The sequence below is a fragment of the Ovis aries genome, chromosome 13, assembly GCF_016772045.2.
Source record: "Ovis aries strain OAR_USU_Benz2616 breed Rambouillet chromosome 13, ARS-UI_Ramb_v3.0, whole genome shotgun sequence".
NCBI lineage: Eukaryota > Metazoa > Chordata > Mammalia > Artiodactyla > Bovidae > Ovis > Ovis aries.
Genome location: NC_056066.1, coordinates 3,226,309 through 3,241,663, shown reverse-complemented (window position 1 = coordinate 3,241,663; position 15,355 = coordinate 3,226,309). Strand labels below are relative to the sequence as shown.

The 15,355-nt window shown below is 44.3% G+C and overlaps 1 long non-coding RNA gene across 4 annotated transcripts in view; it reads left to right on the top strand.

The window, feature by feature from the left end:
• The window catches only part of LOC105613179 (uncharacterized), a 142,481-nt gene that overhangs the window by 55,343 nt on the left and 71,783 nt on the right, over positions 1 to 15,355 (top strand). Inside the window, exon 1 of one of the 4 annotated variants that reach the window (XR_009596008.1) lies at positions 10,565 to 10,843. The exons of the other annotated variants lie outside the window; for them this stretch is intronic. This is a non-coding gene — a long non-coding RNA (uncharacterized LOC105613179). Of the gene's footprint in view, positions 1 to 10,564; positions 10,844 to 15,355 lie in introns of those variants that run through there. 4 annotated transcript variants of the gene reach the window in all.

The window sequence follows — 15,355 nt, the reverse complement described above, 5'->3', positions numbered from 1 at the left end:
TTCATCTGGTTTAAAAATTATCTATTTGCTACTTTCCAGAGAAGCATTTAGGTAACAAAACTCAGAAGGGTAGGAAACAAGAGATGGAAAAGGTATTTGGTGTATCAGGCAAATACTAAAAGAAAGATACAAAGCCCTGTATAGATTGAAGAGCTGTATGTACTAGAGAAAATTTAAAGATAATATATAGAGCTATAAAAATGGAAGATTATATAGTCATGTGATGGAATACTAGGTAACAATTGATATGAATGAACTAGAGCCGTATAAATCAGACTAGAGCCATATGAATCAGATTTCAAAGCATGTTGAATGGAAAAAGAAATGGAAAAATGTTATATTCAGCCTGACAACATTTATCCATATAAAAAAGCAACTCTGTATATCTCCCGTATGTATGTGGCAAAAATAGGAAAATCTGGACTAAGTGATATACACTATATTTATGAATCAGTCAGTTTGAGAGGGAAAAAGATAGGCTAGAGAAATAGAATAAACAAGACTTCAGCTGATGTATAATTATTTTAAGCATGCTGAAGGAGATACATAGTTGAACCTTGAACAACATGGATTTGAACTGCTCTGGTCCTCTTATACACAAGATTTCTTTCCAGTAAATACCACAACACTACAAGGTCTACTGTTGGTTGAATTTGCAGATGCAGAATCAAGGATATGGAAGGCAGACTGTAAAATTATAATTGGATTTTCTATTGCACTGGAGGGCATTCTTCACTCTGGCATTGTTCAAGGGGCAACTGTAATTAATCATTCGCATCACAAATGCAAACTGATGTTGAAATACAGACCAGCATTGTTGTTGCTGTTGTTGTTCAGTTGCTAACTTGTGTCTGACTCTTTCCAACTCTATGGACCACAGCTTGCCAGTCTTCCCTGTCTCACTATCTCCCTGAGTTTGCTTAAACTCATTTCCATTGAGTTGATGCTTCCAACCATCTTATCCTTAGTTGGCACCCTTCTCATCCCACCCTCAATACTTCCCAGGATCAGGGATTTTTCCAATGAGTCAGCTCTTTGCATCAGGTGGCCAAAGTATTGGAACTTCAGTTCCAGCATCAGCCCTTTCAATGAATATTCAAGGTTTTGATTTCCTTTAGAATTGACTGGTTTGATCTCCTTGCTGTCCAAGGGACTCTCAAGAGTCTTCTCCAGCACCACAGTTTAAAAGCATCAGTTCTTCAGTGCTCAGCCTTCTTTAAGATCCAACTCTCACATGACTACTGGAAAAGCCATAGCTTTGACTATACCAACCTTTGTTGGCAAAGTGATATCTCCATTTTTTAAAATACACTGTCAGGGTTTGGTCATAGGTTTCCTTTCAAGGAGCAAGTGTCTTTTAATTTCATGGCTGCAGTCACTGTCCACAGTGATTTTGGAGCCCAAGAAAAGAAAATTTGTCATTGTTTCCACTTTTCCCCCATCTAGTTGCCATGAAGTGATGGGACCCAGATGCCATGATCTTAGTTTTTTGAATGTTGAGTTTTAAGCCAGCATTTTCATTCTCCTTTTCACATGCAAAGAAGCAAAATGTTGTCTGAGGAGGCCTTACAAATAGCTGAGAAAAAAAAAGAAGATAAAGGCAAAGGAGAAAAGGAAAGCTATAAGCATCTGAATGCAGAGTTCCAAAGAATAGCAAGGAGAGATAAAAAAGCCTTCCTCAGTGATCAGTGCAAAGAAATAGAGGAAAACAATAGAATGGGAAAGACTAAAGATCTCTTTAAAGACTAAAGAACATTTCATGCAAAGATGGGCAAAGTAAAGGAATGAAATGGTATGGACCTAACAGAACAGAAGATATTAAGAAGAGGCGGCAAGAATACACAGAAGAACTATACAAAAAAGATCTTAATGACCCAAATAACCACGAGGGTATAATCACTCACCTATAGCTAGACATCCTGGAATGCAAAGCCAAGTGGGCCTTAGGAATCATAACTATGAACAAAGCTAGTGGAGGTGATGGAATTCCAGTTGAGCTGTTTCAAATCCTAAAAGATGATGCTGTGAAAGTGCTGCACTCAATATGCCAGCAAATTTGGAAAACTCAGCAGTGGCCACAGGACTGGAAAATGTCAGTTTTCATTCCAATCTCAAAGAAAAGCAATGCCAAAGAATGTTCATACTATCCCACAATTGCACTTACCTCACACACTAACAAGAAGTGAAGTCACTCTTTGCAACCCTATGGATGTAACCTACCAGGCTCCTCATCCATGGGATTCTCCAGGCAAGAATACTGGAGTGGGTTGCCATTTCCTTCTCCAGTGGATCTTCCAAACCCAGGGATGGAACCTGGGTCTCCTGCACTGCAGGGAGACTCTACCATCTGAGCCACCAGGGAAGAGCCACCACATGCTAGCAAAGGAATGCTCAAAATTCTCCAAGTCAGGCTTCAACAGTACGTGAACTGTGAACTTCCAGATGTTAAAGCTGGTTTTAGAAAAGGCAGAGGAACCAGAGATCAAATTGCCAACATCTGTTGGATCATTGAAAAAGCAAGAGAATTCCAGAAAAATATCTACTTCTGCTTTATTGACAATGCCAAAGCCTGTGACAGTGTGGATCACAACAAACTGTGGGAAATTCTGAAAGAGATGGGAATACCAGACCACCTGACGTGCCTCTTGAGAAACCTATATGCAGGTCAAGAAGCAACAGTTAGAACTGGACACAGAACAGATGGATTCCAAATAGGGAAAAGATTACCTCAAGGCTGTATATTGTCACTCTGCTTATTTGACTTATATGTACTGTTCAGTTCAGTTCAGTTCAGTTGCTCAGTCGTGTCTGACTCTTTGTGACCCCATGAATCGCAGCACGCCAGACTTCCCTGTCTATCACCATCTCCCGGAGTTCACTCAGATTCATTTTCATCGAGTCAGTGATGCCATCCAGCCATCTCATCCTCTGTCGTCCCTTTCTCCTCCTGCCCCCAATCCCTTCCAGCATCAGAGTCTTTTCCAATGAGTCAACTCTTCGCATGAGGTGGCCAAAGTACTGGAGTTTCAGCTTTAGCATCATTCCAAAGAAATCCCAGGGTTGATCTCCTTCAGAATGGACTGGTTGGATCTCCTTGCAGTCCAAGGGACTCTCAAGAGTCTTCTCCAACACCAAAATTCAAAAGCATCAATTCTTCGGCACTCAGCCTTCTTCACAGTCCAACTCTCACATCCATACATGACCACAGGAAAAACCATAGCCTTGACTAGACGGACCTTAGTCGGCAAAGTAATGTCTCTGCTTTTGAATATGCTATCTAGGTTGGTCATAACTTTCCTTCCAAGGAGTAAGTGTCTTTTAATTTCATGGCTGCAGTCACCATCTGTGGTGATTTTGGAGCCCCCCAAAATAAAGTCTGACACTGTTTCCACTGTTTCCCATCTATTTCCCATGAAGTGATGGGACCGGATGCCATGATCTTAGTTTTCTGAATGTTGAGCTTTAAGCCAACTTTTCACTCTCCTCTTTCACTTTCATCAAGAGGCTTTTTAGCTCCTCTTCACTTTCTGCCATAAGGGTGGTGTCATCTGCATATCTGAGGTTATTGATATTTCTCCCGGCAATCTTGATTCCAGCTTGTGTTTCTTCCAGTCCAGCGTTTCTCGTGATGTACTCTGCATATAAGTTAAATAAGCAGGGTGACAATACACAGCCTTGATGTACTCCTTTTCCTATTTGGAACCAGTCTGTTGTTCCATGTCCAGTTCTAACTGTTGCTTCCTGACCTGCATACAGATTTCTCAAGAGACAAGTCAGGTGGTCTGGTATTCCCATGTCTTGAAGAATTTTCCACGGTTTATTGTGATCCACACAGTCAAAGGCTTTGGCATAGTCAATAAAGCAGAAATAGATGTTTTTCTGGAACTCTCTTGCTTTTTCCATGATCCAGCAGATGTTGGCCATTTGATCTCTGGTTCCTCTGCCTTTTCTAAAACCAGCTTGAACATCAGGGAGTTCACGGTTCACATATTGCTGAAGCCTGGCTTGGAGAATTTTGAGCATTACTTTACTAGTGTGTGAGATGAGTGCAATTGTGTGGTAGTTTGAGCATTCTTTGGCATTGCCTTTCTTTGGGACTGGAATGAAAACTGACCTTTTCCAGTCCTGTGGCCACTGCTGAGTTTTCCAAATTTGCTGGCATATTGAGTGCAGCACTTTCACAGCATCATCTTTCAGGGTTTGAAAAGCTCAACTGGAATTCCATCACCTCCAGTAGCTTTGTTCGTAGTGATGCTTTCTAAGGCCCACTTGACTTCACATTCCAGGATGTCTGGCTCTAGATGAGTGATCACACCATCGTGATTATCCAGGTGTGAAGATCTTTTTTGTACAGTTCTTCTATATATTCTTGCCACCTCTTCTGAATATCTTCTGCTTCTGTTAGGTCCATACCATTTCAGTCCTTTATCGAGCCCATCTTTGCATGAAATGTTTCCTTGGTATCTCTAATTTTCTTGAAGAGATCTCTAGTCTTTCCCATTCTGTGTTTTCCTCTATTTCTTTGCATTGATCACTGAAGAAGGCTTTCTTATCTCTCCTTGCTATTCTTTGGAACTCTGCATTCAGATGCTTATATCTTTCCTTTTCTCCTTTGCTTTTGCTTCTCTTCTTTTCACAGTTTTTTGTAAGGCCTCCTCAGACAGCCATTTTGCTTTTTTGCATTTCTTTTCCATGGGGATGGTCTTGATCCCTGTCTCCTGGACAATGTCACGAACCTCATTCCATAGTTCATCAGGCACTCTATCTATCAGATGTAGGCCCTTAAATCTATTTCTCACTTCCACTGTATAATCATAAGGGATTTGATTTAGGTCATACCTGAATGGTAGCGGTTTTCCCTACTTTCTTCAATTTAAGTCTGAATTTGGTAATAAGGAGTTCATGATCTGAGCCACAGTCAGCTCCTGGTCTTGTTTTTGTTGACTGTATAGAGCTTCTCCATCTTTGGCTGCAAAGAATATAATCAATCTGATTTTGGTGTTGACCATCTGGTGATATCCATGTGTAGAGTCTTCTCTTGTGTTGTTGGAAGAGGGTGTTTGCTATGACCAGTGCGTTTTCTTGGCAAAACTCTATTATTCTTTGCCCTGCTTCATTCTGCATTCCAAGACCAAATTTGCCTGTTACTCCAGGTGTTTCTTGACTTCCTACTTTTGCATTCCAGTCCCCTATAATGAAAAGGACATCTTTTTTAGGTTTAGTTCTAAAAGGTCTTGTAGGTCTTCATAGAACCGTTCAACTTCAGCTTCTTCAGTGTTACTGGTTGGTGCACCGACCTGGATTACCGTGATATTGAATGGTTTGCCTTGGAGATGAACAGAGATCATTCTGTCATTTTTGAGATTGCATCCAAGTAGTGCATTTCGGACTCTTTTGTTGACCACGATGGCTACTCCATTTCTTCTGAGGGATTCCTGCCCACAGTAGTAGATATAATGGTCATCTGAGTTAAATTCACCCATTCCAGTCCATTTTAGTTCCCTGATTCCTAGAATGTTGACGTTCACTCTTGCCATCTCTTGTTTGACCACTTCCAATTTGCCTTGATTCATGGACCTGACATTCCAGGTTCCTATGCAATATTGCTCTTTACAGCATCGGACCTTGCTTCTATCACCAGTCACATCCACAGCTGGGTACTGTTTTTGCTTTGGCTCCATCCCTTCATTCTTTCTGGAGTTATTTCTCCACTGATCTCCAGTAGCATATTGGGCACCTACCGACCTGGGGAGTTCCTCTTTCAGTATCCTATCATTTTGCCTTTTCATACTGTTCATGGGGTTCTCAAGGCAAGAATACTGAAGTGATTTGCCATTCCCTTCTCCAGTGGACCACATTCTGTCAGACCTCTCCACCATGACCCGCACACCCTGGGTTGCCCCACGGGCATGGCTTAGTTCATTGAGTTAGACAAGATCGCCGTCCTAGTGTGATTGGATTGACTAGTTTTCTTTGAGTATGGTTTCAGTGTATCTGCTCTCTGATGCCCTCTTGCAACACCTACCATCTTACTTATATGTAGTGTACATCATACAAAATGCTGGGCTGGATGAAGCACAAGCTGCAATCAAGATTACTGGGAGAAATATCAATAACCTCAGATACCCAGATGACACCACCCTTAAGGCAGAAAGTGAAGAACTTAAGAGCCTCTTAATGAAATTGAAAGAGGAAGGTAAAAAGCTGGCTTAAACTCAACATTCAGAAAACTAAGATCATGGCATCCAGTCCTATCACTTCATGGCAAACAGATGGGGAAACAATGGAAACAGTGAGAGACTTTATTTTTGTGGGCTCCAAAATGACTGTAGATGGTGATTGCAGCCATGAAACTAAAAGATGCTTGCTCCTTGGAAGAAAAGCTATGACCACCCTAGGCAGCATATTAAAAAGCAGAGACATTACTTTGCTGACAAAGGTCTGTCTAGTCAAAGCTATGTTTTTTTTCCAGTAGTCATGTATGGATATGAGAGTTAGACTATACAGAAAGTTGAGTGCTGCAAAATTGATGCTTTTGAACTGTGGTTTTGGAGAAGACTCTTGAGAGTCCCTTGGACTGCAAGGAATCCAACCAATCCATCCTAAAGGAAATCAGTCCTGAATATTCATTGGAAGGACTGATGCTGAAGCTGAAACTCCAATACTTTGGCCACCTGATGCAAAGAGCTGACTCATTTGAAAAGACCCTGATTCTGGGAAAGATTGAAGGCAGGAGGAGAAGAGGACAACAGAGGATGAGATGGTTGGATGGCATCACTGACTTGACGGACATGAGTTTAAGTAAGCTCCAGTGGTTGGTGATGGACAGGAAGCTTGGCGTGGTGCTGTCCATGAGGTTGCAAAGAGTTGGACACAACTGAGTGACTGAACTGAGATTCACTCTCCTCTTTCACTTTCATCAAGGGGCTCTTTAGTTCCTCTTCACATTCTGCCATCAGAGTGATATCATTTGCATATTTGAGGTTGACGATATTTCTCCTGGAAATCTTGATTCCAGCTTGTGATTCATCTATCCTGGCATTTCTTGTGATATAATCTGCATTATGTTAAGAGACTCAAAACAGGAACTGGGGAGGAAAAGTATTTCTGGAGGAAGAATTGAACAGTCTTGGTTCAGGTTCACACACTCCATTTAGATGGTGAACACTATGCTTTGTGCAAATAGAATCTATTTTTTTCTGTTGTGTCTCAGAGCCAACCCAGAGAAAGAATCACAATATATTTGGTGGCTGACCTTGAGAATAAGAGTGTCAATTTCTTTCATTGTAAAGCAGCAAATTTAAACAATGTCATCCTTAGTCACTTTATGGAAAATTTACCAGGAGCCAAGTAACCTATATTCTAAGAGAAACAACTAAGAAAAGAGAAGTGTAATAGACAAAGCATCAAGGGTGGAGACCTGAATACTCCTGTGTAAGAAGAGGACTTGGAGAAGCTCATCGGTTTCCGTTTCTCACTTGTCCGATCAGAAAGGTTGGGTCAAATCAACTCTATGTTAAGTTCTCACTGGCTCACTGTATGTGACTTTGCAAATCTTCCCCTTAAAAAGTGGAGCTGTGACTTGCTTTGACAAATAGTGATTGAATGAAAATGTGCAAGTTATAAGCCTCGATTTTAGGATTCCTTGTGTGAGATTTTCTTCTCGCTCTTGGAAGCCTGTTTCCACCATGTACAGAAGCCCAGGCTAGGAGATGAATCCAGTCAACCTTAACTCAAATTGCGGAGCCAAATAAATAATTATTTTTTTAGTCATAAAGTTTAGGGGTGGTTTGTTATGCAGCAATAGCTAAGCAATATAATTTTCAAATTGAAAATTTAATGAATCAATTACCCTTCCCTTCCTTATTCCTTCAGACAGAGGGCATGTTTTCTAGGAAACTTCCCCTGACCAAGAAAGCATCCAATGCATTATCTTGATCCTGCATCATTGTCCTATTGGCTATTTAAAGAGGGGAAAGGAAATTATACCTTATACCTGGAACCTCTTTATTTCTGCCTCCGGCTTTTTTAAATTTACTTGTTTGGCTGCAGGAGGTCTTAGTTGCAGCATGGTAGCTCTCTAGTTGTTGTTGCCTGTAGCATGTGGGATCTTAGTTCCCCTACCAGGGATCGAACCCTTGTCCCTTGCATTGCAAGGTGGATTCTTAACCACTGGACCACCAGGGAAGTCCCTGCTTCCAGCTTTTTCTTATGTAGCTAAGGCCAAACTACCAGAGGCTCTCAATGGTCACTGAAGAAAACAATTCAGTCGGCGTATCTGTCTTTAGTTTCTATACCCTGTCCTCTGACACTCACCATCCTTGAAGGTGGGCAGCATAGTCTGGCTGTCTTTAGATGCTTGGGACTGTTGCCCACGAATATCTAACCTCACTTGTGTGGTGATCTTTTAGCTCAGAACTCTGTCCTCTCCATTTCAAGGTGATACCTAGTTATGTAACAGATTAATTCTGATGCTGGCACGTCACAGATATTTCAGCTCAAATTGGCTGAGGGGAAATCTGTTTCTGTTTCCGAAGGGTATCTGGCTTCAGGCATGGTTTTAATTAGATTTCCATCTTTTTCACTCTATCCTTAATCTCGCTTTTCCACTGTGTTGCCTTAATTTACAGGCAGGCTTATTCCGCGTGATGATAAAAATGGCTGCCGGAAGCCCGGGACTCCAGTGTTTTCTGCTGAATAACTGCAGCATAAAAAGACCTTTCCTTTCCCAGAAGTTTCAGCAAAAGTCTAGAAGCTGATTTTCACTGGACCCCTCAGCTCACATAGTGTGTCTGAATTGATTACTTTCTCCAGGGAAGGGCAAATGCTAACTGGCCAAACTGGTCATCGGCTGGCCCCTCAGAGAAAGTTAGAAGTGAGGGTGGGGTGAGCATCACTCAATCGATGGATCAATAAAGAGTGGGATTTTCTGTGGCATGTCAGGTGCTGTTACTAGAAGGGGGACAGATGAGAGCAGACAGAACCAGCAGCGACCATCCAAACAGTGGTTTTCAATCTCACTGTACATTATAGTCACCTGGTGGGGGGTGGTGGGAGGACTTTTAGAAAATACCTCCATATATTCCTTTATTCGGTCAGAGGTGTGGCCTGAGCCTCAGTATTAGCTTAAATTCTCCAGGTGATTCTAATGCATAGCCAAGGCCAGAACTGCCACATTAGGAATATTAATATTAATTGCTAATTAAGCCTGACCCTGGGGAATGCCTCAAAGCCTGCAGGTTAGGCTGAAAGAGGTCATCTCCCGACCCTGGAGAGCTAGGAATCCAGGTGGTACAGGGGACATGGGAGTGGACTGGGGTAGGCAGGTAGGAAAGGCTAATTGCCCCCAATCTGAAGTATACTGGCAACTACCTGCTGTGTACACAAGCTGCCAGCCCTGATGACATTAAATTTAACATTAAATTTTGAGAAACGTTTTGGTCCAGAAAGCCAAAGAATCCACTCTGACACTCCCCAATTGCAGAATGAAAGGTCAGCTACCCTGTCAGAGGCCTCCTACCTCCGGGGTCAGGTGCAGGGACCCTTGAGAGTCGCTGGCATAACTCAGCCTGTGGAGTAGGCACCTGTCTCCCTGGTCCCCACCAGAGGGGGTGGGACGTCATTCCCACCTTTCTTGCTGCAGAATGTTTCTCCCAGCTGGTTGGAGGAGGCAAATTCTCCTCATCTTTCTAGTGAGGAAAAGTTCTGGCCAATCAGAAGAAGCCAACTGGAGACTGCAAATGTGGGGATGAGATGGCAGAATCTGTTTTTGGAACTGCAAAAGACACACCTCCCGGAGCACAGAGCTGCCCCAGAAAGCTTGTTGTCAGGCAACCTCTGGCAGCCGCTCTGCCTGCTGAGCTGGGGGCAGAGGTGGTCAGAGACTGTTGGTTGCCTGGGTCTCTGCATCCAAAACTCCACATCTTCAGAGTCCAGGCCCTGAGCAAAACACACTGCGAGGCTTCTTCCAGAACTTTCATTTTGGGGAAAACAAGAGAGGAGAAAGCTCAGAGAAAGGCGGTGGGCTCAGTAGGTAGGGTAAGGGACATCCTAGCCCCAGCACCATAGTTCCTGTCGTGTCTTCCTCGACTTGAGTACAGGAGTGCCTCCCTGAATCTCATTCTCCTTATCTGTAATAAGGGGTCCTAGATGTGTCTGAGAATCCTCCAGCTCTGCAAACTTTGTGATTATGATAGTAAGGGAGGGGCCACCAGCCTGCTTTGCTTTGGGGGCAACGGAGTGTTTATGGCGCCCTCATTTTTAAGAGCAGGAGACGCCCCCTTTTCTCCTTGTCCTTTCCTTCCCTCCTGATCACCTCCCTGTCAGTCTAGGAACATAAACTTCGAGGACGAGGACGAAGCCCCGGGTGTGTGAGGGGCGGCCAAGCCCAGCCCCCGCAACCCCTGTGGCGTCTCTGGCTTTAACCCCAGCGTCACAGAGGGAGACGTCTGGGCTTCTGCAGGCATGGAAGCTCAAAGCCCTTCCTTTTGCTCCCTTCTCTCCCGCCCTGTCTCTCTCCTCCCCCTCCTTTCCCCTTCCTTCCACTGCTGTTTACTGATCCCCCAAGTCGTGATGACGTGCCAGGCGCGGTGCCAAGCGCTAGGGCCCCGAATTCATCAGAGGGTGGGCGAAATCTCTGCCCCGGCGGAGTCTACCGGGGCGGACGCGGAAATAAACAAACAGTGACGGTGCCGCGCCCCGAGGGCGCCCGCGGAAGTGAGCGCGGGGTGCTCGCGAAGCCCCCGGGAGGACGCCCGACCCCGGGAAGGCCGGGCCCGCGCCTCCCGCCGCCGCAGATGGCAGCGGGCGGAGGAGGCCGGGCTGCAGCCCCGCGGGGACCGCGGTGAGTCAGGAGTCCGCCTCCCCGCCCGCGCGCGGGCGAATCCCGGCGCTCAACTCGGCGCCGCCCGCGCCGCGCCTCCGCCCTCCCCCCGCGCCTGGCTCCCCGCGCCCGCCCGCCCCTGGCACCAGCCCAGGGTCGCGGCGGCAGAAGGGAGGCCTAGAGGGCGGGTGCTCGCGCGGCTGGAGCGGGGCGATCGCGGGGTTGCAGCGCTCCTTGGCATCCGGGACGTTGCCGGGGAAAGCGGGGAAACAGAACCCGTGAAATGACTCAGGGTTCTTGGAGTGGCTGCGACGCGGTGGTGCAGAGGGCTGGTTCCAGAAGGAACGATGGGATGCCAGAGGCCTGGTGGTTCTCTAAGCCTCAAAGAGAGGGACCCTGCTCCAAGCCAAGCTGGAATTTTTGCAGGAGAGTAGAAATGCACTTAAAATGTATATCCCTAAAAATATCTAACTGCTTATTTGAGTGAATTCGCAGCAAGCAGGTGACCTAGAAAGGGAAATAAAATCCTGAAGCCTTGTGTCTCCACAGAATAATCCCTCTGCTGGGCCAAAGGCAAATGCCTTAACCCCACTGGCCTTTCCAGATGACTTTTGGAAAGAAAGCCTGGAGGCAGGTTGGAAATGAGGTCATTTCTGTTAGTAACTACCCAAAGGGGCAACTCCAAAAAGCCACCTTGAGCTCCACGGGTGGCAGGGAGGTCACCAGGTCCCCCAGGAGCTCCTGCTAGCTGGAATCTGTCCTTCCTCCATAGGCTAAAGGCAGAGGACTGGCACTGCCCCGGGCCTCTGGGATGAAAGAGCTGCCCCAATTTAGAGGTGCTTCCACCAAGATGGGCAGTGACTTGTTCAGTAAAGCCTATGGTTTGGGATCTCAGCTCACAGAGGTAGAAACCTCTGTGCCTCTTATCCGTAGCAGTTTGCTTCCAGGGAGCAGAAAGCTATTTTTCCTCCATATAGTGGCCGAAGTCATGCTCCTGCCACCCAAGTCAGATTGTACTGTCACAGACCCCTCCTGTGACTTCCCATCCCAAGTCATTAGCAAGCCTAAAGGCCCTCTGAGATCAGGCCCCTGTTACATTTGCCTCCTTCCGTTCCCCTCTTTCCCCTTGCTCCTTCTGCTCAGGCCACACCGGGCTCCTCCCTGGTCCTTGAACACAGCAGGCGCACTCCCAGCAGGGTCCCACATGCTGTCAACTGAAAGACTGAGCGCATTGTGTGTTTCCTTATCTGCTTATCAAGCATCTCCCCTAAAAAGTGAGTCCCCCCGGGACAAGATCTTTGTCTGTTGGGCTGTTCTACTTCCGGTGCTTGGCATACTGTAGGGACTCAAATAAATATTTGTGGAAGGAATGAGGTCAGGATCCACCGAGGAATTTGCTCAACTTCACAGTTAGAGAAACAGCTAGAAGATGAGCCCTGGTCACTTTCCTGACCTAGAACTTTTCTGGTATCTCAGACTCAGGCTGGTTATTTGGAAATGATCTCAAATGAAATCAGATTGGACAATGGCTACTGAATAAGCTGGATATCTTCTCAAGATGGAATTTTTAGGATCCTTAAAAAACCCCAAGTGCCCCGTTACTCTGGAATGTAGCTATTACTTTAAGTAGGAGGTTCCAGTAGATGTTGAGTGATTCGTGATGCTGTGCCAATTTTTGGTCTTTCCTGACATTTCTTATTTAGCTACCTTTGAAGGCTTGGTTGGAAGCTGAGCTTTAAAGAATATAGGGCCTTTACTGACTCTCATCCTACCCATTTTGTCTGGAGTTATTTTTGAAAGAGAGAGTCCTGCAGACTGAAACCAGAATCCTAAGATCTGTATCAAATCATTAGAATACCGCTAATGGTCATTTGGGCAAAGATGGGCATTCTAAGTGGTTCAGTCTTCTTGTGGCCATTTTTTTGTGTGTGTGTCATACCATCTAGTTCTTTTCTTAGCAATTGTTTTATTTTTTTTCTTTTAAATTGGAATATTATCAAGGATATCCAAGAATATCAGCAGTGCTAGTACTTTTTAAAATAGCATGATGCCAAGAAGTCCCAGAGCTGGAGACAGGAAAACTGGGCTTGCATCTTGTTTGCTCTGCATCCCAGCTCTGTGACCCTCTTTGTGTCTTCAAGTCCTCATTTGAACAGGTAGGGTTGTACTATCTACCTGAGAGCTCTGCAGTGAAGGTCAGATGAGTTACTGTAGAATAAAGTGCTTTATAGGTGGTATAACCCTGGGTACTTCAGTGCCCAGCATGTACTGTTAGAAAGAACATTAAAAATAAAACTGAGGATAAAAGTCCATCTTTCTGCAGTTGCAGTCCGGGTGGTGGCTATGTACAAAATACAGAGCACTAGAGCACATTAAGAAAGGAGTTGAGAGCAAAAATGAAAAATCTTCAAGCATCAAGGTCCCTGTGCCCGGATGGGGGTGGGGAAGCAATCAGTATAGAATTATAGAAGTGTGGAAGTGTGTAACAGATAAATCATGGGGCTGGACTGGTGAGAGCTGGAGGGACCAGACAGTGGATACTATCTGATCAAACTGGCATGAAACTGAGAATGGAAAGCTGTAAGGATGGGTGGGGCAGGGTCTAGTTCCTGTCCTCCTCACATCTTCAATTTAGCAAATGTTCTTAAGTGCTGACCAGGTGTTAGACATGGTCTTTCCATCATTTCCAGGAAACTGTCCCCAGATACCTCATGAATAATTACATCCTTCTTGTAGTCTGCTGCTATTGATATACCCTACCCCTCCTCTGCTCCTTACCCCAGCTTAGCTTGGAGCAGTTGATTAGAGAAGTAGGGGATTTTAAACTCCTGGATACCAAGAAAAGCATGCAGTTTTCTATAGTTGGAAGCCTGATGCAGGTTTCTAGGGAGTCAGAAGAATTGGGTTTTCTGAGGCTTTGATGATGCATCCAACAAAGCCAAAATGACTGATTCAAACCAAGTAAAATATTTAAATTTACTCTCTTGTTATCAATTTATGAAACACTTATTCTATGTTTTCCATGTGTTGCCTCCTCTGTATTAGGCTTTCCTGGTGGCTCAGATGGTAAAGAATCTGCCCCAAATGCAGAAGACCTAGGCTCGATCCCTGGATTGGGAGGATCCCCTGGAGAAGTGAATGGCAACCCACACCAGTATTCTTACCTGGAGAATTCCATGGACAGGAGCCTGACAAGCTACAGTCCATAGGGTTGCAAACAGTTAGACATGACTGAATGACTAACACACCCTCCTCTGTATTATCTGTTTTAGTCAATAAGCCACTAGTGGATAGGCAATCTGGCTTCCTAGCACACCAAGCACCAAGTAAAAAGCACATAGAAAATATTGTCTAAAGACAATGTGTTTTCTCTATCATATAAAATAGCCTTCAAATGACCAAAGTTTTTCATCACTCATTGAATATTTATCTGGTACCTATGGGGTTCTCCTTTGTGAGCATAACTTCACTTACTTTATTTTTATTTGGGTCCTTAACATTGGGTTGATCAAAATGTTCTTTTGGGTTTTTCTGTAAGATGTTATAGGACTTTTTGGCCAACTCAATAATTGCTTCTCATAAATAATCCTATGATGATACAGATCCTGATACTGAAGCTTCTGCTAATCTAGGACTTAAGAAGAGATGGTGATTCACTGACTGGAGAGAAACAGAGTAATGATAACAAATGGTAAACCCATTTGTATTGAATTGAAGGTAGGAAGATGAAAGAAAGGTAGTGTCTCACTCAGCTATTGCTAGATGACAAATCAGCCCCAAACTCGATCATTTCAAATCTTTTTTTTTTTTTTTCTATACTATGCATCACTGGTTGGATGGAGGTTGGATAATCTAGGGTGTGTTCAGATGGTCTTGGTTCAGTGGGTAGATAGTAAGAGCACCAGAGGTCAAACTCAACTAAGCAAGTTCATTTTGAGTCTTCATCACATCACATTTGCTCCTGTTTCATTGGGTGAAGCGACTCACATTGCTGAACCACTCATCAATAAAGCGGAAGGAATTCTGTCTCTAGAGGGAGGAAGTGCCAAAGGTCCTGCATACAGCGAGAGGCAAAGCAGGAAGGATCAATAATGCATAAATTAGAATCTAGTTTCTGTATATGGAATGTTTCCAGGAGATGGGAATATCATTGTATTCCACCCCCTGATATTCTAACTCATTAAAATCAGTTAATACATGGATTAGGCTGTTCTAGCAGCAGTTGGAATTCTCCTCCAGTGAAAGCCCTTTTGGCTGTTGATTCATTGGCAACTGCAATCCTAGACATGGAATCAAAGAGTCTTCAGTTCAAGTTCCAGTGGTACCATTTCTCTGTACATCTCTGAGTGGCATGCTCCAGGTGCCGTTTCCTCATCTATGAAATGAGAGTAATCATTCTCTACTTATTTCATAGGATTGTTACAAATGTCAAAATTAAATGAGATCATAAGTATGAAAGTGTTCTGCAAGGTGGAAATAACTGCACAGCAAGGAAACATTATTAATGAGCAAAGTGCCCAAAGCTTCCTGATA